This window comes from Triticum dicoccoides, chromosome 7B (assembly GCF_002162155.2).
Source record: "Triticum dicoccoides isolate Atlit2015 ecotype Zavitan chromosome 7B, WEW_v2.0, whole genome shotgun sequence".
Classification (NCBI taxonomy): domain Eukaryota; kingdom Viridiplantae; phylum Streptophyta; class Magnoliopsida; order Poales; family Poaceae; genus Triticum; species Triticum dicoccoides.
This window is the reverse complement of record NC_041393.1, coordinates 82,211,607-82,220,419: the sequence shown is the minus strand read 5'-3', so window position 1 is coordinate 82,220,419 and position 8,813 is coordinate 82,211,607.

Genomic DNA, 8,813 nt, shown 5'->3' with positions numbered 1-8,813 from the left:
TGAGGACACTGATCTGTTTGGTGAGGCGATTAATGGGAATGATGTCGATATGCATGACGGTGACGACGGTGCGGGGGCTAAGGGGGCACTGACTGATGAGGCTACTCGAGAGGGGTCTAACGGTTCCGGACCTGTTGCTCAGCTGCCTGGGGACGGGGCCGGGGTTCAACCCGCACCTTCTCCATCGGTGCCTATGATAACGCTGCGATTCGGGTCCTTTGAGCCAGCATCTGCCCCCAAGACTTTGGAGTGACCGGGTAGATTCTGAGGATGTGTTTGAGCACACGCTTCCTATGTTGGAGTTCGAGGTTGCTGAGGGACCCATGGTTGGAGGTTTGGTGAGGACACCATCGGCGAGGTCTTTGGTTGGAGTGGGGGAGGTGGAGTCTGTGGTTGCTTCTCCTTCTCTTGCTTTACCTGCGGTTGAGGCTCCGGAGATGATGACTGCTGCCGAGGTGGTGCTTGGGGGAGGGGGCCCGGGGCAGGTGACCCAGACTCCTCTTCTCCATATCCAGCTACCGGCGACGCCGGATACGAGGACGTCGGCTGGTTCTGGGAGAGGTGGTCCGAGGCAGGTGGCCTTGGCCACTTCTTCTCCGGTCGCGGCGACGGCGCCCACGCTTCCAGTGGCGCTGGGGAGGGGGGAGCTAGGGTAGGTGGCCCCGGTTCTTCCTTCTTCTTCGGCGGTCGGGATGACTGCGTCTCCTACGCTACTGGCGCTTCCCTCTGGGCTGAGGGGTGGAGCGGGAGGAGGGCTCGGGCAGGAGGCCCCTGCACTCCTCTCGCCCGACTTGCCCGTAGCCCAGGGCCTCGGTGTGGGTTCTGCTTTGCTGTCGCCTTCTCCGGTAACCTTGGTTGACCCTTTGCGGGATTCAGCATGAGGGTTTACTAAGAAGGAGGTTGTTGCGTTCGGCGGGATCCCTGACCCGGTATCGATGGGGAGACGGAAGAGTGCTCGCATCCTGGATCTTCCCAAGGTTGATGACATTCAACAGAGGTGCGCTATGAGGGCGGCCAAACTTCGTGATGCTGAGATTTTTACTGGTATGTCCGTTAACATATCTAATTCTTTATTGCATTTTTCTGATGAGGAGATTATTAATAATGCAAACCAATTAGGAGTTTCGCTAGGGGCTAATGATAGTGAAATTTCCAAAACGGTGAATGATCTTTTAGATTTGGAGGCGGAGCGTGCCTTAGAGACTATTCGTAATCTGGCAGTGGTAAGACCCATGAATGATGCTGAGATTGATGCATTAGGAGTTAGAGTGCTAGATAATTTGTGTGCGGATCTTGCACCTTCCAATGAGGAGACTGAGGATGATGATGTACCTCTAGATAATGCAGTGGTTGGTAACGCTGAGCCCGGTTATGAGGACCGGGTGGAAGAACCTAGCAAACCAAAGCGCAAGTGGAAACGGAAGATTTATCCTGATTCTGCGGTTCGTAGGAGTGCTAGGATCCGGACTACCAAAAAAATTTCATGATGAATTATGAAAGGAATCTTTTGGAATAGCAGAGGTCTGAAAGACTTGGCTAAAAGAAGGTTCCTTGCTGAGGCATCTCTAGAGCATCGATTAGATTTTATTGCTCTCTCGGAAACTAGTCGAGAGAACTTTGCGCCCCAGTTTCTTTCTTCTCTTGCGGGCGGTGTTGAGTTTGATTGGCATTGTCTGCCTCCGCGAGGAAGATCGGGTGGGATCCTGCATGGTGTGAGATGTGATTCGCTAGAAGTCCGAAGTGTAGTGATGGGCGACTTCCCGGTTAAGTTCCGAGTCAGGTCTAAAGCTGATGGTTTCAACTGGGCTTTGGTGGCAGTATATGGTGCTGCACAGCCTGAGCTTAAACCGGAGTTTTTGGCGGACCTTGTGCGAATCTGTGGATCCAAGCAACTTCCAATTTTAGTTGGGGGCGATTTCAATATCATTAGGAGGAGAGAGGAGAAGAATAATGATAATTTCGATGGCAGGTGGTCGTTTATGTTCAATACCATTATTGAAAGCTTGGATCTGAGGGAGATTGAGCTTTCTGGCAGAAAGTTTACCTGGGCTAATGCTATGCCGAACCCGACATGTGAAAAGCTTGATCTAGTTCTCGCGAGCGTTGAGTGGGAGCAGAAGTTCCCTCTCGTAACGGTACAAGCCCTCTCATGTGGAATATCTGATCACACACCCTTGTTTGTGGACTCAGGGGAGCCGAATCATGTGGGAAACAAAAATACCTTTTCCTTTGAGATGGCCTGGTTTGAACGCGAAGGTTTCCTGGATCTAATTGCCCAGGAGTGGGCTAAGGGTGTAGGAGGTAGGACTTCGGTCGAGCGGTGGCAGCAAGATAAGGCATTTGAGAAGTTTCTTACGGGGGTGGTATAAGCACCTTAGTGGGGTGTACAAGATTGAAAAGGATAGGCTCCTTTCTCTTATTCAGGCCCTTGACGTAAAAGTTGAAACTATGATCTTGCAACCAGCAGAGCTTCAGGTTAAACTTGAGGCGGAGAAGAGGTTGAAAGAACTTCTCCGTGAAGAAGAATTGAAGTGGGCTTTGCGGGCTAAGGTATGCAAAGTTGTCCAGGAGGATGCGAATACTCAATTCTTCCACTTGATTGCTAATGGTAAGCACAGAAAGAAGAGAATTTTTCAGCTTGAACAAGATGAAGGAACTATTTTAGAGCAGGACAATCTCAAAACTTATATAACCGAATATTATAAGCAGTTATTTGGACCTCCGGAGGATAGTTGTGTATCCCTCGATAAGTCCAGGACTGAGGATGTGCCTCAACTATCGGCTGCTGATAATGATATTCTGGTTGCCCCGTTCACTGAGAAGGAGGTGTTTGATGCTATTGCACAAATGAAAAACAATAAGGCTCCCGGAATGGATGGATTCCCGGTCGAGTTTTTCAAAAAGTGCTGGCACATTATTAAGGGGGATTTATTACCTATGTTTCATGTTCTGTTCTCTGGACAACTTCAATTATTTCACTTGAATTTTGGAACAATCACACTGCTTCCTAAGAAAATGGATGCTGTGAGAATAGAGCAGTTCAGGCCGATCTGCCTTCTCAATGTTAGTTTCAAAATCTTCACCAAGGTCGGGACTAATAGGCTCACACAGATTGCGCATTCTGTGGTGCAACAGTCCCAAACTGCTTTCATGCCGGACAGAAACATCCTTGAAGGGGTTGTCGTTCTACATGAAACGCTCCATGAAATCCATTCAAAAAAACTAGATGGTGTAGTTTTTAAGGTGGATTTCGAGAAAGCGTACGATAAAGTCAAATGGCCATTCCTCCAACAGGCATTGCGTATGAAAGGTTTTGATGAAGCTTGGCGCCGCCAGGTCGAATCGTTTACGCAAAAAAGGAGTGTTGGAATTAAAGTGAATGACGATATTGGTCATTACTTCCAGATACATAAAGGCCTAAGGCAAGGAGATCTGATGTCCCCTATCCTGTTTAACATTGTGGTTGATGTGTTAGCAATCTTGATAGGAAGGGCTAAGGAGAATAGTCAAGTAGGTGGCTTGGTACCTCATCTTGTTGATGGAGGTGTATCCATCCTTCAGTACGCTGATGATACAATCATCTTTATGGAGCATGACTTGGCCAAGGCGAGATATGTGAAGCTGGTGTTATGCCTCTTCAAACAATTGACCTGCCTAAAGATTAACTTTCACAAGAGCGAGTTGTTCTGCTTTGGTAGAGCCAAGGATGAACAAGAGGCTTATAGGCAATTGTTTGGGTGCGATTTGGGGACTTTACCTTTTTCTTACCTAGGTATACCAATCCACCACCGTAAGCTGACAAACAGAGAATGGAAATGCATCGAAGACCGATTTGAAAAGAAGCTGAGTTCCTGGAAAGGCAAGCTCATGTCATACGGAGGCCGATTAATTCTCATAAATTCGGTGCTCACGAGTATGCCTATGTTTCTCCTGTCGTTCTTTGAGGTCCCAGTTGGAGTCAGGAAAAGACTGGACTTCTATCGATCACGTTTCTTCTGGCAGGGTGATGAACTAAAAATAAAATACCGCCTAGCCAAATGGGATATCATCTATAGACCGAAAGACCAAGGGGTCTTGGTATTGAGAATCTTGAGGTTAAGAATAGATGCCTTCTCAGTAAGTGGCTATGGAAGCTGTCCAGTGAGACGGATGCCACGTGGGCGCAAATCCTTCGCAGCAAGTACCTTCAGACTAAAACTTTGTCCCAGGTGACAGTCAGGCCGACCGATTCGCCTTTCTGGAAGGGACTGATGAAAGTCAAACAATCCTTATTTAATAGGAAAAAGTTTAGTATTGGCAACGGGGCTAGTACACGGTTCTGGGAGGATACTTGGCTCGGAGAGGAACCCTTGGCCATTCAATACCCATCTTTATATCGCATTGTTCAACAACGAGAGGTGTTCGTTGCAATGTTTTTTCAATCGATCCCCCTTAATATTCAGTTCAGACGGTCGCTAGCGGGCAATCGTTGGGAAGAATGGCTCCATCTAGTTAGGAGACTAATGGAGGTTCAGCTTTCTCAACAACTAGATGAATTATGCTGGAAGCTTACTAGGTCTGGAGTATTCATAGTTAAATCAATGTGTATTGATGTTATCAATTCGAGCTTCATTCCTACCTCCAAGCATGTTTGGGCTGTCAAAGTTCCTTTGAAAATAAAAGTGTTTATGTGGTTTGTCCATAAACAAGTTATTTTAACCAAGGACGACCTGACGAAGCGTAATTGGACAGGACCTACTAGGTGTAGTTTCTGTGATCGGGATGAGACGATCAAGCACCTATTTCTCGATTGCCCGCTAGCCAAAGTTCTTTTGTGGACGGTCCACATTGCTTTTAATATTACGCCACCGAATTCTGTCAACAGGTTATTTGGGACGTGGCTTAATGGGATTGAGCCCGACTTAGCGAGACATATTCATGTAGGAGTATGCGCTTTGCTGTGGACTATCTGGACTTGCAGAAATGATTTGGTTTTTAACAGAACATCATGTATCCATTTTTTGCAGGTTATCTTCCGTACCACGGCATTAATCCGTTCGTGGTCGCTACTCACTCAAATGGAGGCCAGGGAGCATTTGGTTACTGGATCTATCCGCTAGGAAATGCTAGCTTGGGATATATTCAACCGGTTTGGATGGCAGCCATGTAATAGGATAGGAAATTAGTTTACCTATCTCTCTTTAGCCAGCCGGTTGTGGCGTCCTTTTGTTGGCTAGTTTATGTTTCTAGCCCAGTTTGGCTCTGTGTGAGCTTTTATCTCCTTATTTTCAGTTCAAGACTTTGAGACATTGTTGGAACCTTTTTGTTTGGTTTAATAAGATGGCCGTATGCATGGCTGTGATGCACAGGCCGGGGCGATCCCCCTTTAAAAAAAAGCTAGGCATGATGATGGCAATGATGCTCACATAAAAGATAAGGATTGGAACATAAAGAGAGCATCATGAAGCATATGACTAGCACATTTAAGCCTAACCCACTTCCTATGAATAGGGATTTTGTGAGCAAACAACTTATGGGAACAATAATCAACTAGCATAGGAAGGCAAAACAAGCATAACTTCAAAATTTTAAGCACATAGAGAGGAAACTTGATATTATTGCAATTCCTACAAGCATATGTTCCTCTCTCATAATAATTTTCAGTAGCATCATGAATGAATTCAACAATATAACCAGAACCTAAAGCATTCTTTTCATGATCTACAAGCATAGAAAATTTACTACTCTCCACATAAGCAAATTTCTTCCCATGAATAATAGTGGGAGCAAACTCAACAAAATAACTATCATGTGAGGCATAATCCAATTGAAAACTAAAATCATGATGACAAGTTTCATGGTTATCATTATTCTTAATAGCATACAAGTCATCACAATAATAATCATAGATAGCAACTTTATTCTCATAATCAATTGGAACCTCTTCCGAAATAGTGGAATCATCACTAAATAAAGTTGACACTCTTCCAAATCCACTTTCATATTCATCACAATAAGATTCAACATCCTCCAAAATAGTGGGATCAATACTACCTAAAGTTGACACTCTTCCAAACCCACTTTCATCAATATAATCATCATAAATAGGAGGCATGCTTTCATCATAACAAATATTCTCATCAAAACTTGGGGGACAAAAAATATCATATTGATCAAACATAGCATCCCCAAGCTTGTGGCTTTGCATATCATTAGCATCATGGATATTCAAGGAATTCATACTAACAACATTGCAATTATGCTCATCATTCAAAGATTTCATGCAAAACATTTTATAGACTTCTTCTTCTAGCACTTGAGAACAATTTTCCTTACCATCATTCTCACGAAAGATATTAAAAGATGAAGCGTATGACACAAACTCAATTCCATTTTTTTGTAGTTTTATTTTATAAAATAAACTAGTGATAAAAACAAGAAACAAAAAGATTCGATTGGAAGATCTAAAGATATACCTTCAAGCACTCACCTCCCCGGCAACGGTGCCAGAAAAGATCTTAGTTGACGGGGTGTGAGTGCCGTTTACCTAGCCTCCCCGACAACGACGCCAGAAAAGAGCTTGATGTCTACTACACAAGCTTCTTCTTGTAGACGTTGTTGGGCCTGCAAGTGCACAGGTTTGTAGGACAGTAGCAAATTTCCCTCAAGTGGATGACCTAAGGTTTATCAATCCGTAGGAGGCGTAGGATGAAGATGGTCTCTCTCCAAGAACCCTGAAACCAAATAACAAAGAGTCTCTTGTGTCCCCAACACACCCAATACAATGGTAAATTTTATAGGTGCACTAGTACGGCGAAGAGATGGTGATACAAGTGCAATATGGATGGTAGATAAAGGTATTTGTAATCTGAAATTATAAAAACAGCAAGGTAACTAATGATAAAAGTGAGCACAAACGGTATTGCAATGATAGGAAACAAGGCCTAAGGTTCATACTTTCACTAGTGCAAGTTCTCTCAACAATAATAACATAGATAGATCATATAACAATCCCTCAACATGCAACAAAGAGTCACTCCAAAGACACTAATAGCGGAGAACGAACGAAGAGATTATGGTAGGGTATGAAACCACCTCAAAGTTATTCTTTCGGATCAATCTATTCAAGAGTTCGTACTAGAATAACACCTTAAGACGCAAATCAACCAAAACCCTAATGTCACCTAGATACTCCATTGTCACCTCAAGTATCCGTGGGCATGATTATACGATATGCAGCACACAATCTTAGATTCATCTATTCAACCAACACAAAGTACTTCAAAGAGTGCCCCAAAGTTTCTACTGGAGAGTCAAGAACGTGTGCCAACCCCTATGCATAGGTTCATGGGCAGAACCCGCAAGTTGGTCACCAAAACATACATCAAGTGGCACATGATATCCCATTGTCACCACAGATAAGCACGGCAATACATACATCAAGTGTTCTCATAAAAGACTCAATCCGATATGATAACTTCAAAGGGAAAACTCAATTCATCACAAGAGAGTAGAGGGGGAGAAACATCATAAGATCCAACTACAATAGCAAAGCTCGAGATACATCAAGATCGTGCCATACAGGGAACACGAGAGAGAACACGAGAGAGAGAGAGATCATACACATAGCTACTGGTACATACCCTCAGCCCCAAGGGTGAACTACTCCCTCCTCATCATGGAGAGCGCCGGGATGATGATGAAGATGGCCACCGGTGAAGGATCCCCCCTCCGACAGGGTGCCGGGAAGGGCTCCTGAGAGGTTTTTGGTGGCTACAGAGGCTTGCGGCGGCGGAACTCCCGATCTATCTTGATTTTTGATGTTTTTATGGTACGTAGGCTTATATAGGTGAGAGAAGTCAGTCGGGAGGTGCTCGAGGGGCCCACGAGACAGGGGGCACGCCCAGTAGGGGGGGGGGACGCCCCCTATCTCCTGGCCTCCTCGAGGATCTTCTGACGTAGACTCCAAGTTTCCAGAATTATATTCTTCCCAAAAATAACGCTGCCGAAGGTTTCATTCTGTTTGGACTCCGTTTGATATTCCTTTTCTTCGAAATACTGTAACAGGCAATAAAACAGCAATATGGGCTGGGCCTCCAGTTAATAGGTTAGTCCCAAAAGTAATATAAAAGTGTATAATAAAGCCCGTAATCATTCAAAACAGATAATATAAGAGCATGAATGCTTCATAAATTATAGATACGTTGGAGACGTATCACCCCCAGCCTCGTGGCCCCCTCAGGCACCGTCTTGCGTTGATTCTTCTTCCCAAATATTCCCAAATATTCCAGAAATATTCTCTGTCCGTTTTTATCCCGTTTGGACTCTGTTTGATATGGGTTTTCTATGAAACATAAAACATGCAACAAACATGAACTGGCACTGGGCTCTGGATCAATATGTTAGTCCCAAAAATAATTTAAAAAGTTGCCAAAAGTATATGAAAGTTGAATAATATTGGCATGGAACAATAAAAATTATAGATACGACGGATACGTATCAGACCCCGCGGTAGAAGTTCTCGTGGTCGACTCCGCCGCAGCCCACCAGGGTCTTGCCGCAGCGGCGGCAACTGTGGCGGCGATGGCCCGTCATTCATCCATGAGGAGTATGAGCCCCAACCTCTCAATTCGTAGTAGAGGGAGGAGCTGCACCGCCGCAATATGGAGGCCCTATAGACCCCCATCATAGGGGAAACCACCGAGGCTCGGGCCTTGGAGGTTGCGTGCTAGGCCACGTTGGCTGAGCGCACTCGTGTGGATAATCTCCAACATTCTCTCGACGAACGTGCCCGTTGACTGATCCTCGAATCCAGTCGACGTCCACGACAATTG